Here is a 24646-nt window from a genome sequence, read left to right as displayed (position 1 = left end):
ACTCAGCCTCCTTGGTAAAGTTTACTGCAGTGTGGTGGAAAGGAAGGTTCGGCCAGCAGTCAAAACTCAGATTGAAGAGGAACAATGCAGGTTCCACCTTGTCCATGGAACAAACAACCAGCTCTTCACTCTCACAAGGATCCTGGAGGGGGCCTGGGAGTATCCACATCCAGTCTACATGTGTTTTGTGGACTTGGAGAAGGTGTATAATCAGGTACCCCGGGAGATACTGTGAGAGGTGCTGCGGGAGTATGAAGTGAGGGGGGCCCTTCTCAGTGCCATCCAATCTCTGTACTCACGAAGTGAGAGCTGTGTTCGGGTGCTTGGCAGTAAGTTGAACTCGTTTCAGGTGGGGGTCGGCCTCCGCCAGTGCTACACCTTGTCACCAATCCTGTTTGTGGTATTCATGGACAGGATATCGAGGTGTAGTCTGGGGGAGGCAGGTTTCCGGTTTGGCGGGCTCAGAGTCTCATCACTGATTTTTGCAGATGATGTGGTCCTGTTGGCTTCATTGGCCTGTGAACTCCAAAACTCACTGGATCGGTTCACAGCCGAGTGTGAAGTGGCTGGGATGAGGATCAGCACCTCTAATTCTGAGGCCATGGTTCTCAGCAGGAAACCGATGGATTGCCTGCTGTGGGTAGGGAATAAACTCTTGTCCAAAGTGAAGGAGTTCAAGTACATTGGGGTCTTGTTCATGAGTGAGGGGACGATGGAGCATGAGATGGGCTCGAGAATCGGCGCAGCATGGGTGGTATTGTACCTTCTCTACTGTACTGAAAAGGGAGTTGAGTTAAAAGGCAAAGCTCTCGATCTATTGGTCATCTTCATTCCTTCTCTCAACTATGGTCATGAGGGTTGGGTCATGACTGAAAGAACTAGATCACGGGTAGAAGGGACCAAAATGGGCTTCCTTAGGGTGGCTGGTGTCTCCCTTAGAGATAGGGTGAGCAGCATAGTCATTCATGAGGAGCTCGGACTAGAGCTGCTGCTCTATTGCGTTGAAAGGATCCAGCCGTGGTGGTTTGGGCATATGGTAAGGATGTTTCCTGGGCACCTCTCTAGGGAGGTATTCCTGGCACATCCAGCCTGGAGGAATCCGCTGGGAAGACCCAGGAGTAGGTATAGAGATTATATCTCGCCTTGGGATCTTGCAGTCAGGGGTGGTTAATGTGGCCCAGGAAAGGGACATTTGGGGTCGCCTGCAGTTGTTGCTGTTGGCCCAGGATCCCATCTGATCCTGGATCTGACCCTTAGTGATTTTCCTGTCAGGCTGGGATTTGAACTGAGGATCCTCTGGTCTAAAACCCAACGCTTAACCACTAGACTTTGGGTGCATTGTGTGTACTTTCAGTGAATACGTTGTTGCGTGTGCTGAGGGTTATGTTTATGTTTGCAAAACATTTGATGATGCAACTACTTGATTTTGTATTGGTGCAGGTTTTGGCTTTATTTTTTTTGCATTAGTGTTGTTTTAATTTGCAAGCGTTGGGGCCCTTGTTGGCCACCGTAGATTATCTCTGTATTTCAGTGTAGGATGTGACCTGTGAACTCTGGCCTTTTTCCTGTGATTGTGTTTTTGAGTTGTTTGTCTGACCGTCTTGGTGGTTGTGGGCTGATGGAAATGCTTCGCCTAATGAGAAGCATTTTTACCGTTTCACTCAGATCTTCAAAGCGTTGACCTTCTTACGGCCCGTTCACACACTTACAGACAAGATTTCCTTAAAAAGATTCAGGTGTGTTTGAAAAATCTCGCTTTCAGGGACACTTTTCTTTTCAGGGGTACTTTATTCACCAAATTAACCTTGACTAACCCGTTAGTTCTGAGCTGGATCAAACTCAAACTTTGAAATATTTGTCTTCAATCTCTTTGTTGTTGTCACCTTGACGTGCACAGCTGTGTGATGTTCGGACCAGCCGGTCTGGAATGTTTCATCTTCCCAAAAAAAGCAGGTCAAAGAACACTGAAATTAGTCTTTTGCTTTTCCTGTGTTTGTAATCATTTCAGATCAAATGATGTGTTGTTTGAGTTACTATTTCAAAAAGGAGAAATGCTCAAAATGTTCTCTTCATCGTCAGAAAATGGCTCCACTTTCCTATTTTATAAAATAAAATGAAAAATTTTCTCCAGAAGTAGCTGAGAGCTGTTGAGAGAAGCTGTCAGTCGAACGTATCATAACCCGGTACAATGCTCGAGGATGCTCGTCCTCTCCGTGCGCCTCCAAAAGTCTGCCGACTGACAGAAAGGCTGCAGGTCATGAAACTGCCCGATTTGCTGTCCATTTTTAGATTCTAAAACTCCAAAAAGTGGTTTAAGGTTTATACAATGAAACCAAGTGAAGTTGTTGGTTAAGAATTCAGCACTTTTTTTTGTGGTGAACAAAATCCAACCTAAAAATCTTCCTTTTACCACCCTGAGATACGTTTTCTTTGAATATCTTTCTTCATATTCTTGTCTTATGACATCAGTGGTACTTCTAGAGGAGGGGGTTACAACTCTCCTCCGAGCCACTGGGAGAAAGGTCTTGGACAAACAAAGGCTGATTAATGAGCGCTGCTGCCTGCAGAATTAGATTTTTAATGATTTAATGTGATGACTTCAGAGTCAGCATTAAGATTTCCAGATTGCCTTAGAATGCAGAAAAAAGGCTGTAGATTGGCCCTTCACACATAGTGCGAATACATACAACTTCAGGGTGACTCCCATCGGAACAGCGCGTATGAGTGCACCACGAAACATTGCGCCGACGGACAGGCGTGCATGGTTCATGCACGTGGGAACACAGCAGCTTTTCACAGCAGCTGCGCAATATGATTGAAAATAAAAAAATAAAAATAACATGCCACCCACAGGAATCGAACCTGCACCTTCCAAAAGCTCTGATTTCTAGTCAGAAACTTTACCAGTGAGGTACTGTCGCTGTCCTATAAAAGCTGTGGGAAACTGCCTGATATCAGAAAAAGCATGGACATACTTAAAAAAAAAAAACAACACACACACACACACACACACACACACACACACACACACACACACACACACACACACACACACACACACACACACACAACCATATAAAAACGCTGCATTTATCAAGCGGGCAATACAAATATGATCCATCTGTTCCTCTGTAGATGACCCATAGTCACTGACGTACAGTCATGAAATGACATGAATGAGAAGCAGTGTGCTCTGATCATGTCCACATCCGCAGGACTTACACCGTGTCATGTGGAACAGAGCTCACGTGAGTAACCCGCTGCCTGTCATGATCTGACGGTCCATTTCAGCCTGTTAATGGGCTGCAGCGAGCCACCGTGTGCGTCGCCAAGCGATATATGTTTTTATTTATGTCCACGTGATGACAGCAAGCAGACACACATGTCACAGTGGCCAGTTGTTAACCCATGTCCTTCCAAACACAGTACGTACAGGTACAGGTAAGGTGAAATTATATTGTCTGTTTTATTATAATTAATGTACAGTATTTTGTATAACATACTATGCATATTCTTTGTATTTTGTCTTCCTTTTATGCATGAAATGCTGTTAAAAAGATAAAAACACAGTGTTCTTTTTGGGAAAATTGGTTTCAGTTTAAGAACAACTCACTTTAAGAAAAACATTTAGGAACCAATTAAGCTCTAAAACCAAGTTCCCACTGTATAATGTTTGTGTGTAAAGATCTTTCCCAGGAATCAAACCACTTAACAGATTAAACTATAATGAACTATAAACTATAAATATAAAAGAATAAATGCCAAAAATAAAAAGCACACTTCAACAAACATTTCAAATGAAGGCGCAAATAATACAGAGAAAAGGTGCTACTTATATACAGAGGATTTCCTCTTCAAGAGGCAATTTTTTTTAACAGGTGCGACTGATACGCTGGTGTGACCTATACTCTGAAAATAGGGTACATAATGGATGCCACTTGTAATGATTCCACTGTAAATGTCATTTCAGCAAAAAGTTCTGGTGTTTTATACATTGCAATGTTAAAAAGCAAAAGACGTGTGTATATTTATCAGCTTGGGGGGTGGGGGTAGGGGACTCGAAAATATTATTGACAAAGGAGGGGCCCTGCATTTATTGTGAAGTTCTGACATTATACACTAGTTTGGAGACACATTCCCATTCAATTGAATGGGGATGTGTATATATTACAAAAATCAGTGGCTTCAAAACTGTGCTGTAATACTGAACATATTAAATTTGTCACTTTACCTGCACAGCAGCCACACATAAATGTTGAACAAAAATGGCCTCATAAGATGGTTTATGAGGCATTTCACCGTTTCACCAATGCTGAAAATCCAATAACAGTCGCGGATTGCAAGAGTGTTATTTTCCATTGGTTCTCATTTATTTTTATTTGTTTTCTCCTCTTTGAACAAAAAACTAAAATCATTTTAGTGCTCTATAATTTAGCAGCACCTTAAACACGAGGACTTTTGCCACGCCGCTTTTCCGCGACACTAACTTTGAATTCAGAGGGAACCTTCGGTCAAAAGGAAGCATCACCGCTGCTCCGGGGCCGCGGCCCGAGCAGTGAATAAAACGTTTGTTTATGCTGGTTGTCACTTGTGTAATGCAGCCAAGAACGGACTCCTGGAATCACTCACATTAAGAGGCCGGCAGTATACAGAGCGCACGTCATCCGCCAGACTTGGTGTTATTCTGAGCTGCTCCTGCTTCAAAGAACAGAAACAATCTGATTTATTTCACATAAATCAAACAAACGAGACTCAATACATCATCGCTGCAACAGCACGGCATGGAGACAAAATAACAACACGAGCAATGAAATCCAGCAAACGTCAGCCGGCAGCCAAACAACGACCAACGCCGTTTCACTCCACCAGCCCAGAGTTTGATTTATGTATACCCACGGATGATTTTCAGAGTACAAACAGAGATAAAAGGGGTTTTGTATTTTTTGGTGATGCCGTAACTCAATTAAGACTGCAGAAGAAACCGAGGCAAGTCCAGTCTGGGAGCATGTTCTGGTGTCCACCACATCCACCACACCATAGAACCACCTTGGGTCCTGAATGGCATCCACCCAGTCAGACAACCGGTCCATCCCCTCATCTCAAGAGCAACCATCTATCTGCTGCAGGCAGGTGAAAGGTGAGTGTCCTCTTGTTCTTCACCAGCCACTGGAGCCCTCAACACTCATGTACCTACGTGCTGGGTCATGCACAAAAAATCCACCACATGGCCAAAAAGTCGAAGCTGACGTCACCTCAGTCACATGTCATAGTCCAGTCACCACTCGTCTGACTCAAAGTCATTCCAGTGGTACCCAGAGATCCTCTGAAGAAACCCAGTACTAAAGCAGGGGTGGATCTAACTTCAGTTGAAGGGTGGTGGTGGTGGGGTTCTTCCTTCTTTTGGGTGGTTCATAGTACAGGATCTCATGATGCAAAACAATTTAAAACATTAATGACATCATTAACTGTCATTAATGATGTCTGCGCTGCAATCATTCCTCCAGTCCAAAGACATCATTAAAAGCCCAAAACTTACCAAGACATTCATTGGCTTTATGACCACAACTGTATATCTGCTGCAGATTTCTGACTGTAAGAAGACCGCTTTTAACAAACTGTAATGGAAGATAATGATGGACACCGCCATACAACTATTACTACTATCATTATTTCTTTTTCAGCAGGGAAAGTGAAAGAAACACATCACTTTGTGCAGATATCTTTTATCCCCAACAGCTAACAACAACATTCCGGTCAACATTCAGAGTCCAAATTTTCCACAAGATCAAGAGCCGGAATATAACGTGAAGGCAAAAGAAAAAAAACAAAACAAAACAAAACAAAAACAAAACAAAACAGAGACAACAAAACCAAGATGACAAATAAAGAGGCCTATAATAAAGCAAACAGCACTTCAAATTTTGGTCCCAATCAAAGAACACAAACACCTTGATGATACAGAAAAAATGGAAAAAAAAAATAGTTGAAAGTGATCCACTCATTCTGTTTTAGAACTTGTCCATTGGCACCTATTTGGAGACATAGAAGGACTTGCCCATGGAGCACATGATGGTTAAACGTGGTTCAGTCAGGTCTATAAGTATTGGGACAATGACTTTTTTTGTGGTCTTTTTTTTTACTCTCTACAGTGGAGTTAAAATCAAACAATTAAGATGACTTTCTATGTCGACTAAAGGAGTTTAACAAAAATATCACATGAGCCATTTTTATGCAGAGACCCTCCATTTTCAGAGTCCATAAGTAACTGGACAAACTGCCTATAAAGATTGTTATTTATTCAGATTATCACTTTTACAGTTCGTTTTATTCAGGGGATGGATCAGAGCTGAAATTCCAAAATTCTGCTTTGGGGCCCTCCTACCTGACCTGTGCAACATGTGAACCACATGTCACTGACACACAGTGTCAGACGTGCTTCATCTGTTAGTATAAAAATAAGTAGCCCTGCACAGATTGTATAATCGGGTTGGATATTACCACGCGTTTTGTGATACCGGCGCTAAGCTGATACTTACTTGTGTGAACCAATAGGTTTCAAAAATCAAATACAACCCCTGGCAAAAATTATAGAATCACTGGCCTCGGAGGATGTTCATTCAGTTGTTTAATTTTGTAGAAAAAAAGCAGATCATAGACATGACACAAAACTAAAGTCATTTCAAATGGCAACTTTCTGGCTTTAAGAAACACTATAAGAAATCAAGAAAAATAATTGTGGCAGTCAGTAACGGTTACTTTTTTAGACCAAGCAGAGGGAAAAAAATATGGACTCACTCAATTCTGAGGAATAAATTATGGAATCACCCTGTAAATTTTCATCCCCAAAACTAACACCTGCATCAAATCAGATCTGCTCATTAGTCTGCATCTAAAAAGGAGTGATCACACCTTGGAGAGCTGTTGCACCAAGTGGACTGACATGAATCATGGCTCCAACATGAGAGATGTCAACTGAAACAAAGAGGATTATCAAACTCTTAAAAGAGGGTAAATAATCACGCAATGTTGCAAAAGATGTTGGTTGTTCACAGTCAGCTGTGTCTAAACTCTGGACCAAATACAAACAACATGGGAAGGTTGTTAAAGGCAAACATACTGGTAGACCAAGGAAGACATCAAAGCGTCAAGACAGAAAACTTAAAGCAATATGTCTCAAAAATCGAAAATGCACAACAAAACAACTGAGGAACGAATGGGAGGAAACTGTAGTCAATGTCTGTGACCGAACTGTAAGAAACCGCCTAAAGGAAATGGGATTTACATACAGAAAAGCTAAACGAAAGCCATCATTAACACCTAAACAGAAAAAAACAAGGTTACAATGGGCTAAGGAAAAGCAATCGTGGACTGTGGATGACTGGATAAAAGTCATATTCAGTGATGAATCTCGAATCTGCATTGGGCAAGGTGATGATGCTGGAACTTTTGTTTGGTGTCGTTCCAATGAGATTTATAAAGATGACTGCCTGAAGACAACATGTAAATTTCCACAGTCATTGATGATATGGGGCTGCATGTCAGGTAAAGGCACTGGGGAGATGGCTGTCATTACATCATCAATAAATGCACAAGTTTATGTTGATATTTTGGATACTTTTCTTATCCCATCAATTGAAAGGATGTTTGGGGATGATGAAATCATTTTTCAAGATGATAATGCATCTTGCCATAGAGCAAAAACTGTGAAAACATTCCTTGCAAAAAGACACATAGGGTCAATGTCATGGCCTGATCTTAATTCAATTGAAAATCTTTGGTGGAAGTTGAAGAAAATGATCCATGACCAGGCTCCAACCTGCAAAGCTGATCTGGCAACAGCAATCAGAGATAGTTGGAGCCAGATTGATGAAGAGTACTGTTTGTCACTCATTAAGTCCATGCCTCAGAGACTGCAAGCTGTTATAAAAGCCAGAGGTGGTGCAACAAAATACGAGTGATGTGTTGGAACGTTCTTTTGTTTTTCATGATTCCATAATTTTTTCCTCAGAATTGAGTGATTCCATATTTTTTTCCCTCTGTTTGGTCTAAAAAAGTAACTGTTACTGACTGCCACAATTTTTTTTTTCCTGATTTCTTATAGTGTTTCTTAAAGCCAGAAAGTTGCCATTTGAAATGACTTTAGTTTTGTGTCATGTCTGTGATCTGCTTTTTTTCTACAAAATTAAACAACTGAATGAACATCCTCCGAGGCCGGTGATTCCATAATTTTTGCCAGGGGTTCTATAATGCAATGCTAAAATACCCTTGACCGTATGAGCCTTGTGTTCTCTATAATTTGCAGTTGTTTAATTAATTAGTAAGATCCTGTTGTCTTACATACAATTTGTAGATGTTCAATAAAGCCCCTCTATTAATCAGGCAATCAAAAACAATATTGAACAATAACAGTGTCTGCAGGAGGTGCTGTGCGTGTACATGAGCTTTTGACAAAAGCGGAAGTTATGCAACTAAAGGAATATTTGTAGATCACCCTCTGTGCATTTGCTGGTATTAATGAGACAAATTAGCTATCAGCCTGTGACGTCACCACGCTAATGAGTTCAGAGGTGTTATTAGGTTTTTGGTTTTAGAAGTATTTGTTTCTCACTAGGGCAGCACGGTGGCTTAGTGGTTAGCACTGTTGCCTAACAGCGAGAAGGTCATGGGTTCAGTTCCCGTGGCCTTTCTGTGTGGAGTTTGCATGTTCTCCCTGTGTTTGCGTGGGTTTCCTCCGGGTGCTCCGGTTTCCTCCCAGATCCAAAGACATGCGAGTTAGGTGGATTGGAATCTTTGAAAAAATTGTCCGTAGGTGTGTGTGTGTGTGTGTCTGTGTTTGTTTGTCTATTTGTGGCCCTGCGACAGACTGGCGTCCTGTGCTGGGTGTACCCCGCCTCGCGCTCTATGACTGAATGAATGAATGTTTCTCACTAGGTTTTACATAATATATGACAAAGAGGATATATTTGCACACAAACAAAACGAGTTTTGCAGCTAGCTCCCAGTCTGTGACGTCACTACGCTAACATCCGCGAAATAAGTTCAGAGGTGTTATTAGGTTCCAAAAATGGCGTTTTCGGTTTTAGAAGTGCTTATTTCTCACTATCTTTTACATAATATATGACAAAGAGGATATATTTACACACAAACAAAATAGAGTTTTGCAGGTAGCTCCCAGTCTGTGACGTCACTATGCTAACGTCTATGAAATAAGTTCAGAGGTGTTATTAGGCTCCAAAAATGGCATTTTTGGTTTTAGAAGTGTTTATTTCTCGCTATCTTTTACATAATATATGACAAAGAGGATATATTTACACACAAACAAAATGAGTTTTGCAGCTAGCTCCCAGTCTGTGATGTCACTACGCTAACATCCGCGAAATAAGTTCAGAGGTGTTATTAGGTTCCAAAAATGGCGTTTTCGGTTTTAGAAGTGCTTATTTCTCACTATCTTTTACATAATATATGACAAAGAGGATATATTTACACACAAACAAAATAGAGTTTTGCAGGTAGCTCCCAGTCTGTGACGTCACTATGCTAACGTCTACGAAATAAGTTCAGAGGTGTTATTAGGCTCCAAAAATGGCATTTTTGGTTTTAGAAGTGTTTATTTCTCGCTATCTTTTACATAATATATGACAAAGAGGATATATTTACACACAAACAAAACGAGTTTTGCAGCTAGCTCCCAGTCTGTGATGTCACTACGCTAACATCCGCGAAATAAGTTCAGAGGTGTTATTAGGTTCCAAAAATGGCGTTTTCGGTTTTAGAAGTGCTTATTTCTCACTATCTTTTACATAATATATGACAAAGAGGATATATTTACACACAAACAAAATAGAGTTTTGCAGCTAGCTCCCAGTCTGTGACATCACTATGGTAACATCTGCGAAATAAGTTCAGAGGTGTTATTAGGTTCCAAAAATGGCATTTTTGGTTTTAGAAGTGTTTATTTCTCGCTATCTTTTACATAATATATGACAAAGAGGATATATTTACACACAAATCAATCAATCAATCAATCAATCAATTTTTTATATAGCGCCAAATCACAACAAACAGTTGCCCCAAGGCGCTTTATATTGTAAGGCAAGGCCATACAATAATTATGTAAAACCCCAACGGTCAAAACGACCCCCTGTGAGCAAGCACTTGGCTACAGTGGGAAGGAAAAACTCCCTTTTAACAGGAAGAAACCTCCAGCAGAACCAGGCTCAGGGAGGGGCAGTCTTCTGCTAGGACTGGTTGGGGCTGAGGGAGAGAACCAGGAAAAAGACATGCTGTGGAGGGGAGCAGAGATCGATCACTAATGATTAAATGCAGAGTGGTGCATACAGAGCAAAAAGAGAAAGAAACAGTGCATCATGGGAACCCCCCAGCAGTCTACGTCTATAGCAGCATAACTAAGGGATGGTTCAGGGTCACCTGATCCAGCCCTAACTATAAGCTTTAGCAAAAAGGAAAGTTTTAAGCCTAATCTTAAAAGTAGAGAGGGTGTCTGTCTCCCTGATCTGAATTGGGAGCTGGTTCCACAGGAGAGGAGCCTGAAAGCTGAAGGCTCTGCCTCCCATTCTACTCTTACAAACCCTAGGAACTACAAGTAAGCCTGCAGTCTGAGAGCGAAGCGCTCTATTGGGGTGATATGGTACTACGAGGTCCCTAACATAAGATGGGACCTGATTATTCAAAACCTTATAAGTAAGAAGAAGAATTTTAAATTCTATTCTAGAATTAACAGGAAGCCAATGAAGAGAGGCCAATATGGGTGAGATATGCTCTCTCCTTCTAGTCCCCGTTAGTACTCTAGCTGCAGCATTTTGAATTAACTGAAGGCTTTTTAGGGAACTTTTAGGACAACCTGATAATAATGAATTACAATAGTCCAGCCTAGAGGAAATAAATGCATGAATTAGTTTTTCAGCATCACTCTGAGACAAGACCTTTCTGATTTTAGAGATATTGCGTAAATGCAAAAAAGCAGTCCTACATATTTGTTTAATATGCGCTTTGAATGACATATCCTGATCGAAAATGACTCCAAGATTTCTCACAGTATTACTAGAAGTCAGGGTAATGCCATCCAGAGTAAGGATCTGGTTAGACACCATGTTTCTAAGATTTGTGGGGCCAAGTACAATAACTTCAGTTTTATCTGAGTTTAAAAGCAGGAAATTAGAGGTCATCCATGTCTTTATGTCTGTAAGACAATCCTGCAGTTTAGCTAATTGGTGTGTGTCCTCTGGCTTCATGGATAGATAAAGCTGGGTATCATCTGCGTAACAATGAAAATTTAAGCAATACCGTCTAATAATACTGCCTAAGGGAAGCATGTATAAAGTGAATAAAATTGGTCCTAGCACAGAACCTTGTGGAACTCCATAATTAACTTTAGTCTGTGAAGAAGATTCCCCATTTACATGAACAAATTGTAATCTATTAGACAAATATGATTCAAACCACCGCAGCGCAGTGCCTTTAATACCTATGAAACAGAGTTTTGCAGCTAGCTCCCAGTCTGTGACATCACTATGGTAACGCATGCGAAATAAGTTCAGAGGTGTTATTAGGTTCCAAAAATGGCATTTTTGGTTTTAGAAGTGTTTATTTCTCGCTATCTTTTACATAATATATGACAAAGAGGATATATTTACACACAAATGAAACAGAGGTTTGCAGTTAGCTCCAGCCTGTGACTTCACCACGCTAACATCTGCGAAAAAAAGTTCAGAGGTGTTATTAGGTTCCAAAAATGGCGTTTTCGGTTTTAGAAGTGTTTATTTCATAATATATGAGAGACATGTATATAAACACACAAAACAAAGCAGTTTTGGAGGGACCAGCCACTGACTTCACTATACAGCTCTACTCTGATTGGCTGTCACACCCACCACTTAAAAAAAATGGAACAGGTTCACACAGAATATGAGTTTTTAACCTCTCAAAATATCTCTTAAAATATGTCAAGGTTAGCCATCTTCGAACTTGTCCTAGGTCTGTGTCCCAAGAATGTTCCCTATATGACACAACTGTCAGTAGATTTTTGTCTGTCAGCCTGTCTTATTTTGCCTAAAGTTAACAGCTGCACATTTGAGCAGCTTTTGTTGCCATCTAGTGGGTGACGTGAGCATGTCAGGACTGCTGGTACATTTATGAAAGTTTGCCAGAAGGACGGAATTTCTCCAGATAAGCACATCTTACAGTTGTGAATACAGTAAAACTTGCATATTATGGATTCAGGTGGACCCGCAATGTTTTTTTCCGTTTAAATCGAAATCCACTACATGTATAACTGTGGTATCGAATTTGGTATTGAGATTTGTGTAATTTCAACCTTATTGGTATCGACTACTACAGTTAATTTTTGCTCTTATCCTCGTCTGGAGTAGGTAGACTGTGCCAGAAGGAGACAAGTGAGGGAAGCCACCAAGACACCCATAAAAACTCTAAAGGAGTTAAAGGTTTCAGTGGTTGTGATTGGATACACCGTGCACAGTACAACATTTGTCTGGTGGATCACCAGTTATACAGCTTTACGGTGGAACAGAGAAGGCTGGCCCATATCTCCTTGTACTGTCCACTTTATCTGTTTGCTGTACATTCATTCAAGATAGGGCCCAATTCTTCTTCTTATTATTTTACTTGTTATTTAATCACCCACTAAAATCCTCTGTTGCTGTTTGTGTTTGGAGAATTTATGTGCAGCAGACTAAATTCATGAATCCATAGTTATAATGTAGAATGAACAACATTCCTGGAGCTCCCCCCCCACCAAAAAAAAAAGTGTTGTTGCAGTGTATAAAATAGTTGAAGTCAGATGGTGTGATGAACTTATTTACTGAGCTCTGAGTGACTCTTCACTCTTTCATTAGCCTTTAACCTGCTGATATTTGGATCTGCTGTTGCCTGGGAACAACATAATCCCACATAGTGGGGCAGCATAGCAAAACATATTGTTGAGTTAATAGCATTGTAAAAAGGAATAGTTTGCACCATCTGTAACGCTGAGTTATCACGTTACGGGGTAACATATGTCACAGGTCATAGAATCCAATGGACGTCGACCTTGTTTGACCTTTACACATACATGTCAACCTATACGGATTGTCCGGAAATTATACGGATTTTTCCGAGTTTCAGAGTCATACGGACGTACAAATAAAGTCTTACGGATATTCAGGGTTTGGTCTGCAGCGGGTCTGTAATCAGCCGTTTCTGCAGCGTGACTCCACTTTGATGCATGAACCAAATGAAGCAATACTTCGATCCACTAGCTCATTGGTTCTTTGATTCGCTGCTCTTCAGAAGCGGCAACTCCGCTTCTTAACTCCTCTCAGCCATTAAAATATTGTGAGTCACTTTTGTGTGGATTAAAGTCACTAAATGGGACTCTTGTCTTGTTGTAGTCAAGAAACGAGAATCGTCTTCCGTTCCGTTGTCTGCTGAGACAGAGTCCGGTCGGAATTAATAACTTCAAAACAAATTGCCGCTTTAAATAAAATGACACCTCTTTAAAACGTATTACAGACAAAAAACTACAATTGACTAAAACGTTTTTTTCTTCCCAAAATGAGACGTCCTGCATTCTTTATGAATTAAACTGATGCTGACGTGAAGCACAGCAGCTGCAAGAGCTCAGCTCAGATATATGGAAAGACATTCATGCCAATAATGTCTGAAAGGAAATGCTTTTGACAAAAACTACAGATTTTGTTTATTCCTATTTATGTCCAGAGATCAAGGATCCACCATGAAGAGTTTATTATGTCCAAAGTTTAAGGATCCAGTGACCAATTTCATATTTATTTACTTTATTCAATTTATTTTTCATAATTTTATTAATGTATTTCCATTAGTGACAGACAGTTCTTGTTTCTGTACAAAAGAACCAGTGGTGGGCACACTTCCGATACAGATTATCTTTTTAGATAACTTTAAAAACCATTATCGGACCAATTATCTTCCCATTAATTTTTGTTGGATAACTTTTAAACTGATATTTGCGTTTGTTAAATTCCACACATTTTAAGTGTAGCAGACATTTTGTTTTCAAGGCCTCTACTGCCATCTACTGGCCAGTAGTGTTCATGGCATATTCGCCCTAAGTACTAAGTGTCTGGTTATATCAGATGATTGTCAAATCAACTTTTTGGCTTTGCAAATGGCTTTTTTTTTTTTGTTTTGTTTTTTTTTTTTTTTACACATGAAGTTTAAAAACAAAACAAAACAACAGCAAAAAAACAAACAACAACAAAAAAAAAAACATTACAAGACACCTCTGCAGTGTTTGCACAGGCACAGTGCGAGTGGTTTGATGCTTGTAGCTTTTCAGCAGCAGGATACGACCACAGTATAAAACAGGTTTGATTTTCATTGGACCATACGATCGGCGATCAGGAGGTGGTCCTGAGATGTTAAACGCAGCTTGATACTCCACGTACACTACACAATGCAGGACGCGCAATTAACCTGAAACTTGGTCCAAAAAATTCCTACATGAGAAATCATCCCGCACAGTGTAAAGCACGTTTCACAACATCATAAAACGTGCGCACATTCTCTCCACATGCAAAACATTTTGCGATGACACTTCCAGGGCTCCATAAAAATGCCTGTTTTTACAAATAAAAAAATGGAATATTTTACAAAAGGACATTTATCTGTAAACACCAACACACAACAGACATCACATTAATGTGTTGGTTTACATAATGAATGACTGAACCAATCAATGTTTAGCAGAGGCACTTTTACCCAGAATTCTTTGCCTGTATTTGTTACAAAACCTCAGAATTATTCAAAATTAAAAGATATATGCTATATTTTAACTTTGTACAAATGACAGAATTGACATTAATGGAGTTATTCTATCAGTATTAATGTTATTTATAAATCAAAACCATAAGTCAGTATGAATTTATTTTTCAAGACCTCCGCCTGACCGGAGCACTGTAATTGATAGAGAGCTGGCTTTATGGCTGCTCTCAGAGTGTTTCTGTGCTGGGAGCTCTGTAGTAAACAAGAGCTTCCAGCAGGGGCAGAATGTTCAAAGAAAAAAGTGTTGTCTTATTGTTTGGGTCTATTGTGTTACTTTTAATATTAATAGAAGCTATTGTGGCATTAAAACTTAAATTGGTTTTATTAGTAGCTGTAAATGTACCAGAGACAATATTGGAAGTTATTGGTTATCTGTAACTTCTGATACATTTTTGGGTGGTTTATTGTTTTATCTTTATCGAAGATAACTTTTCAGTTATCTGATTATCTGTTATTGAAGTAAATTTTTTGATTATCTGTGCCCACCACTGAAAATAACTAAATTTGACACATTCAGGTCTATAAAATTCTGTTTGATGCATGAATACTAGATCTCTGTTGTTTGAAATTCAACTGTGGAGGAAATACTTATGATCCTGACTTTAATGTCATTGCGGCAACTCATAATTTGTGGACAAAAACCCATGTATGTGATACCGCTATGCCGTTGTGTGTACTGTAATAAAACTGATTTTGGTGCGATTTGGAGGTTACAAGTATAAGGATTTTGTGTTGATTTTATGGATTTTCTCACTTGGTTATACAGTGGTCTCTCAAAGGGGTTGACATCAGGGCTTAATTTGAGGGGGAGCAAGCCGGAGCGCGTTCCGGAACCTCGGGCGCGCGCTCCAGAACTTATGACGTTGGCTCCGCCAGCTATTTATACTGGATCCGGTGATCCGCCATCTCTCTTGACTAACAATATATATATATATCAAACAATTAAATAAATAAATGAAAGTTTGTTTAGTGTCAATGTCTGATTTTGATATATGTCTTGTTGGTGATTTCTCTCATGAAACGAGATCCACAAAATATCTATATTACGGAAAAGGAGGGTGCACAGTTCCATTCTAGAGGGCATCTGACTAGCGTGCATAGCCTACGTGTATGTTTTTCGCTAGCACAGGGGGAAAATGCAAAAAAAGCAAGAAAGTTTGCTGAAGTTTTTCAAACCATCCTGACAGCCGGATCCCAAACGAGCTAAGCTTGCGGTGGCCGGCGGTGGCCACGGAGAATGTAGCAGCTCAGTTAGCGGGATTGTCGAGGATCAGGGAGATCATGGTGACACAGCTAAGGATGACAGTGAAGCACCTGCTAGTGCACCAGTCAGAGGGAATGAGGAGCGGGAAGGTCTCATTACTGATGGAGGTGAAGCAGCAAGTGGGGAAATCTGGACCAAAGAACAGTTTAAAGAAAAACAAAAAACAAAAGAGAGGCCACTGAGTCTATGGATGCTGTATGGGCTGTTTTGAACAACTGAGATATGTGTACGAGGTCTATTAGAAAAGTATCCGACCTTATTATTTTTTCAAAAACCATATGGATTTGAATCACGTGTGATTACATCAGACATGCTTGAACCCTCGTGGACATGCGAGAGTTTTTTCATGCCTGTTGGTTGCGTCATTCGCCTGTGGGCAGTCTTTGAGTGAGGAGTGGCCCACCCTCTCGTTGTTTTTTTCATTGTTTAGGAATGGCTCAGAGACTGCTGCTTTGTTCGACCAAATTTTTTCAAAACTGTAAGGCACAACTGAGTGGACACCATTCGATAAATTCAGATGGTTTTCGGTAAAAATTTTAATGGCTGATGAGAGATTTTGGTGTGTAAGTGTCGCTTTAAGGACGGTCCACGGCTCCTGACAGCGATCTGCGCTCCGAGGCGGCGTCGTCTTGCTGTTTCAAGCTGAAAACTTTCACATTTCAGGCTCTGTTCACCCAGGTCGTCATCAGAGAACAGAGAAGTTTCAGAAGAGGTCAGCATGAGGAGTTTATGCGGACATTCCACTGTTAAAGGAGATTTTGTAATGAAAGAACGTGCGAGCAGATTCGCATGTCGCGGGGGGTCGCCACAGGAAAAACACCTCCATTGGAAACCTTAACGGACAAGTTGGAACATGCCCAGCTGTTAAACAATTTCTCAGATACTCACTTGTTAAAAGCCATCTCTGTTTCTCTGACGACGACCTGGGTGAACAGAGCCTTAGGATGTTTTCAGCTCGAAACAGCCAGACGGACGCCACCTCCGACTGCGCCGCGCCGATCCGCTTTGTGAGCTGTCCTTAAAGCGAAAGAAACTCCACAATCTCTCATCAGCCGTTAAACTTTTCACAGAGAACCAGCTGAATTTCTCGAATAGTGTCCACTCGGATATCCCTCACAGGCCCTGAAAAATTTTTGATAAAGCAACGCGCGCCGTCTGCAGCAGCATCTCAGACAAAGGATTTCAGCCGAGAGGGCTGGACCAGTGCTCACTCAAAGCCTGCCCACAGGCGGATGACGTCACAGACACGCGTGAAAAAACTCAACACATGCACACGAGGGTTCAAGCATGTCTGGTGTAATCGCACGTGATTCAAATCCATATAGTTTTTTTTTTTTTTTAATAAAACTGCCGGTTAGTTTTCTAATAAACCTTGTAAGTAAGATGAACTTTATTATTCTCTGCTGTGCTGGTATTTTGCTGAGCCTATGTGTTTTCATTGTTAAATTTAACGTGGCCAAGTCATGTTTGCAGTGTTCAAGTCTTTGAATGTTTGTTTTCATGCCACAGAGATATCTATTTTTCAAGGACTTGGTGTATATTTGTGTTTACTATTTTATCAGGTTACATCCCAGTCATTCACTGGCTTTAGTTATATTGTCTTGCTTTGTTGACTAAATACAGCATTAAACATAGGAATTTGTACTCTATCCGGATTTGGTGTGACTAGTGTTATTAGGCCTACAATACATGCCCAGTTTATTTTCGGTGTGGCGCACAGCGTTGTCAAGCACCCCCCCCCCCCTTTTTTTTCCGCACTGGAGCCACTCATCTTCTGCACTCCGGGACCTCCCACTTTACAAATTAAGCACTGGTTGACATGTATGTTTACATTGGAGACCAAACATTCAACCCAGTCAAAACTATTCCATTTATTACCTCCACCAAGGAGGTTATGTTTGTTTGTTTGTTTGTCTGTCTGTCAGTAGGATAACTCAAAACGTTTTGAACGGATTTTGATGAAATTTTGTGAAGTGGTTGGAAATGACAAGAGGAACAAGTGATTAAATTTTAGTGGTGATCCGGATCATGATCTGGATCCCGATGCTAACGCGTTAGCATGTCTATGGCATTTTCAATGTTAAAAGTTAGCATTAAGCAGTTGCAGCTGTCATCACGTTCGGGTGCATTTGTTTTCAAATTGTAATATTTCTTAAATGTATTTTTGTTTATATATTACTAATCTAATGATTATTATATACAATTTTAGAGAAAGAGACAAAAAGAAATAGATCACTGTGCCAAGGAGGGAATCTCTTTAGGGTCAGTGACCCTATGGCCTTGTTTAGAGAAGTGTTTCATAAATGTTAAAAAAATTCATATATTTGCATTTTAGTTGAATATAAATTGAATTTTGTCTCTTATTTGTTTTGTCTATAAGCACATGCAATATCAATATCAGTGCTCAGATGACAGTAGCTTCTGGGAAAGGTGCAAGTTGCAATAAACTATGATGCCAAGCACTAAGGATAGATACATGCTATCCAGTCACAGCAGATGAAACTTTTTTTACTACTGCGCAAACATCGTTAGACTTTTTTAGGTTCAATGATTCCACGGCGTGTAGATGTTATGGCGTCAGTGACCCCATGGCCTTGGCGGAGGTTTGCACTCTTTGAGTGCTTCTAGTTAATTCTTTTATTTCAACCAATAATTTGCATCACTTTTTACCAAAGTTGGAGCAACTTTAACTTTTGACCCCTGTACAAACTGAAACTGACCTTTGTCACCATTTTTGCTGTTTTTACCCCATAACTCCAGAACATTCAGTCATAGATAGTTCAAACTATACCTTTTTGGAATCGTTATGATCAGACAAATACTGTGGTATGGTTTTCAAAATGATTGGATCATTTTTAATTTTGACCCCTGTGTAATTCTTTATTGACCCCTGTAGCTCATGAGAGGTCAGCTCCAGGATGGCTCCATATCTGAAAACAAACATTAGTTCATTTAGAGTGTGTGTGCCAAATTCCATGCTTTTATCACAAAATGAACATTTTTATGGAAATTTTAGCTAAGCTGCAGAGCTAGGACACTTAAAAAAAACGATTTATTTATATTTCCTTTTTCCAACCCCCCCAAACCCATCCTTTTCCCCAAAAAACAAACAAACAAACAAACAAAAACCCCATCCAAAATCATAGGCCCTAAAAAATAATAGTCCAAAAAAAAAAAAATAAAAAATACACCACACACCCATGACCAATCAGTTCAAACAGGTCCAATAGTTTTCAAGGATCCAAGACAAGAAATAAATGGCTGCCACATATTTAGAAACCCATTAGCCCTCCCTCTAAAGCAGAGGTCTCAAACTGATTCCAGAACAGGCCGAGAAGTCGCAGGGTCCACCCGCTCCACCAGGTGAGTTCACTGATTAACATCACTTTGAGCAGGTGGAATCACTTTGTGGTTCCTGGTTCAAACCCATAGCACTTAGTTTACCTTTGACAAGTGACGCTTTTTTGCAGAAGGATTTCACAAAGTACACTGCAGTAATGTTGACCGTTTGACCTGAAAATCAATATTTTTTATTGTTTTTTTTTTTTGGGGGGGGGGGGGTCCACAATTGCAAACATACATACCAAGTTTGGTGACAATCAGGCGAATATGAAATACGTTATTGTGCTCACAAGATGTTTACAAAGTATGCTCTAGTCTAGTGAGTTTGAACTTTAACCTTTGACCCCAAAGCCAATTGGCTTCAAGAGGTAAATACACTTAACACATAGTGTAGGTTTGGTGTCAACCAGGCAGCTAAAAAAATATGCTATTGCACTCACAAGATTTTACCATACCATACCACACCATACTACACCATACTACACCACACCACACCATACCATACTATACTACACCACACCACACCATACCATACCACACCACACCATACCATACTACACCATACTACACCACACCACACCATACCATACTATACTACACCACACCACACCATACCATACCATACTACACCATACTACACCACACCACACCATACCATACCATACTACACCATACCACACCATACCATACCATACTACACCACACCATACCATACTACACCATACTACACCATACCACACCATACCATACTACACCACACCATACCATACTACACCATACTACACCACACCATACCATACTATACTACACCACACCACACCACACCATACTACACCACACCACACCATACCATACTATACCACACCACACCATACCATACCACACCATACCACACCATACTACACCACACCATACCATACCACACCATACCATACCATACTACACCACACCACACCATACCATACTATACTACACCACACCACACCATACCATACCATACTACACCATACTACACCACACCACACCATACCATACTACACCACACCACACCATACCATACTACACCACACCACACCATACCATACCACACCATACCACACCACACCACACCATACCATACCATACTACACCATACCACACCACACCACACCATACTACACCACACCATACCATACTATACTACACCACACCACACCATACCATATCACACATACCATACTACACCACACCATACATACCATACCATACTACACCACACTACACCACACCATACCATACTATACTACACCACACCATACCATATCACACATACCATACTACACCACACCATACATACCATACCATACTACACCACACCACACCATACATACCATACCACACCACACCATACTACACCACACCACACCATACATACCATACCATACTACACCACACCATACCATATCACACATACCATACTACACCACACCACACCATACATACCATACCATACCATATCACACATACCGTACTACACCACACCACACCATACATACCATACCATACCACACCATACCATACCACACCACACTATACTATACCATACCATACTATGCCATACCACACCACACCACACCGTACCATACCATACCATACATACCATACTACACCACACCATACCAAACATACATACCAAGTTTGGTGACAATCAGGCGAATATGAAATACGTTATTGTGCTCACAAGATGTTTACAAAGTATGCTCTAGTCTAGTGAGTTTAAACTTTAACCTTTGACTCCAAAGTCAATCGGCTTCAAGAGGTAAATACACTTAACACATAGTGTAGGTTTGGTGTCAACCAGGCAGCTAAAAAAATATGCTATTGCAGATTTTACCATACCATACCATACCATACCATAGTATACCATACCATACTATGCCATATCATACCATACCATACGATACCATACCATACCATACCATACTATGCCATACCATACCATACGATACCATATCATACCACACCACACAATACAATATCATATCATACCACACTATACCATACCATATCATACATACCATACTACACCATACCACACCATACCATATCATACCACACCACACCACACCACACAATAGCAATCTATACCATACCATATCACCCTCATTGTGGTCTGAATAAGGCTCAAACCCATAAGGCTGTGTCCTCCACAACTTATTCAGACACACATTCAGACTGGACTTAAAAAAAACCCTCCACACTAGAAAAAAAAAATCATCCAAAAATAGATTGACCTCTGCTGTGGGTTGTGACCATGAAAGGAAATAATATTTGCAAAATATTCCCTTCTTGCCTCCTTTACTGTGGTCTGATAACAGTGCCAACAGTTTTTCAAAGTTTGAAAAACTTTTTTTTTACAAAGCACATGACAGGGATCTTGATTTTTGACCCCAAATCATATAGGATTCCCGAGGTCATTATGCATAAAACATATACCAGGTTTGGTGGCATTCGGGCCAGTACAACTGAAGTAATCACGCTCACAAATAAAATGTCACTTGACTGAGTGTCAGAGGGAGTGACACGGAGCGACGTCTTGCCCACTGGTGGCAGTGGGGTGGGAGGGTCAAAGTCGGTGAATGACCTGGAGCTCTGAACGTCTGGACTGTTGATGCTCTAAACTTCTAAAGATTTTTTTCCCTCCTTTTTTAATGAAAATGATTTTTTTTCAGGTAGACTTGTGTTTGTTAGAATGTGCGATCGTTACAGAATCATCACCGCCATGTTTGTCAGCATGTCGAGGAGCTCCTCCGTCACCCTGGATGAGCATTGAAAATGCTTTTTCATGTCAGAACATGAATGCTGTTTATTCACAGCATCACTAAATGCTTAAGGATTTCTTTTTTTAATCATTGACACTTCCTGGAGAGAACTTGTTTGACACGTCTGAGCGATTTCCCAAAGACCAATCACCGCTAAACGCCGGAAAGAAGCACCGTCAAAGGCCTGTAAAGATCTTCTTCACCCACAGACGTTTGTGAAGAAGAAGAAGGAAAAAAAAAATCCAAAGGCAGGAATTTGCACATGAATATTGATGGTGACTTCATCTCCATGTGGAGAGAGAAATGTGAGCGGCTCAGTGGGGTGCACACAGATAATTACAAAGAGGAATAATAACCCAAAACTGAAATTGAAAAAATAATGAAAATCCATATTCATTAGTTTAAAGGGAGCAGATCTGATTTGGTCTCCTGTCGCAACAACAGCTTCAAACACAAACGAGTGACGAGGAAATCAGGACCTTAAATGTTCCGAGAGCCGAATGTCAATCATGTGGAGTAATACTGATTTAAAACAATAAATAAATAAGAAATGAGAAAATCTGAAACAGTCAGCTCCTTTAGAACCCAACACAGGGGTTCCTGGACTGTTTACACATATACAGTGCCAAGAAAAAGTGTGTGTGTGTGTGTGTGTGTGTGTGTGTGTGTGTGTGTGTGTGTGTGTGTGTGTGTGTGTATCAGCACATTCTGAGTGGTGGTCTCAAGCCCAGATAAATGAGTAGGTGTTCTGTCAGGAGGGACAACCAGTGTAAAACAAGCCAACCCAACCATGCAGACTAAAAATCAAGTTGCCATACCGGACCAACACTGGTGTCATTGCTCAACAGGGTGCTGGTTGAAATTGGGCTACTGCTGGGCAAAGAAGAAGAAGTGGAAGAGAACGTGTCTACAAACAACAGGAGAAGAGGAAAACTAGAAAAGTGGAAGTGGGAGTCGGGACTTTGAATGTTGGCAGTCTGACTGGTAAAGGGAAAGAGCTGGCTGATATGATGGAGAGGAGAAAGATAGACATATTGTGTGTGCTAGAGACTGAGTAGAAGGGAAGTAAGAGCAGGAGCAATGGCATAAATGGGTTCAAGTTGTTGTATCATGGTGTAGATAGGAAGAGAAATGGTGTTGGGGTTATTTTAAAGGAAGTGTATGTTAAGGGTGTGTCGGACGTTAAGTGAGTGTCTAACGGTGATGAGTGCGAAGTTGGAAATTGAAGGAGTGATGATGAATATCATCAGTGCATATGCCCTACAGGTAGGTTGTGAGACAAAGGAGAAATAAGATTTCTGGAGTGAGTTAGATGAGGAGGTGGAAAGTTATGTCCTCTGTTGTTAGCAGATCTTTCCCAGCAGGCACTGGAACTTTCCCCAGAGTCTGTCCAAAGAAAGTCTTTTTTACTCTTTAGCTACACTTTGAAGTGCAGTGGGACACGATGTTGTTCCATCCCAGTTCCCCCACCAGTGACTGATCTGGGATGTTGCTCTAGTCTAGTGCCTCTGGATGGTGGAGACGTGTTGTGGTAGAAACCTTCTGTAGGTGGACAGCCTCATCGTAATTAAGATCGACGGAACGAAACCCTGAGCACGAGCACCTTTAACTCAAGTGCAAAGCGTGAGAGTGCTTATTTCAGTCTGCCTGGTTCCTGAAGTGGCAGTACTGCAGTATTTGATGTACTACAGTCTTTGCTTCTTTGTGTTGATGGTGGGTGCTGTGGGTTGTGGTCAGCAGTAAAACTGTAATTATTGGGACAGAAAAGAAACAGCTCTGTCAAAAAAAACCCCCTCCCCAACGCAGCCGTCATTATGCCGTTAACCGCTGCAACTCTATAAACTCAGAGCTTTAAAAGCAATCAAAGAAACAGCAGAGGAGCTAAATGATTTAAGAAAAAAAGCACTAACAGGAACGTTTCAAATAGTTTTCACATCCTAAAAGTAAGTTAAACAGTTCAGGCAATTAACGTGTGTCTGCTTAGAGTCTCTGTAGGAATGTTTAAATTGCTTGAAGAGACAAAAGACGAGCCATTGTATTTAATCCGACTCTAGGCTGATAATGACGTCTCATATACACGTCGAAATGAAACTGCTGGCCACCCAGACACAAATGAACTGCTATATGAGAGCAAATTAGACGGCAAACACATTCTGAGACTCACTTTCAATTCAACTCCTACACAAGAAAACCTGACCTGACCTGAGCCGCGCTAACCAACAAGCTGTTAGGCTTGATTATAAAATGGATGTTTCTTCCAGGAAACTCTACATACTGTACATGTACATCATTTCCTCTCATAATTTAACACAAACCAGTGCCATGCTGCATCGTCTTGGATCGAAGAGCATGATCTGGTATGCCACAGAATCAGTTAGCACTTAATCACATAACAAGATCAACAAAACCTAGGGATATGTCC

The sequence above is a fragment of the Thalassophryne amazonica genome, chromosome 9, assembly GCF_902500255.1.
Source record: "Thalassophryne amazonica chromosome 9, fThaAma1.1, whole genome shotgun sequence".
Classification (NCBI taxonomy): Eukaryota; Metazoa; Chordata; class Actinopteri; order Batrachoidiformes; family Batrachoididae; genus Thalassophryne; species Thalassophryne amazonica.
The sequence above is the reverse complement of the archived record's forward strand: the minus strand, read 5'-3'. Positions refer to the sequence as shown.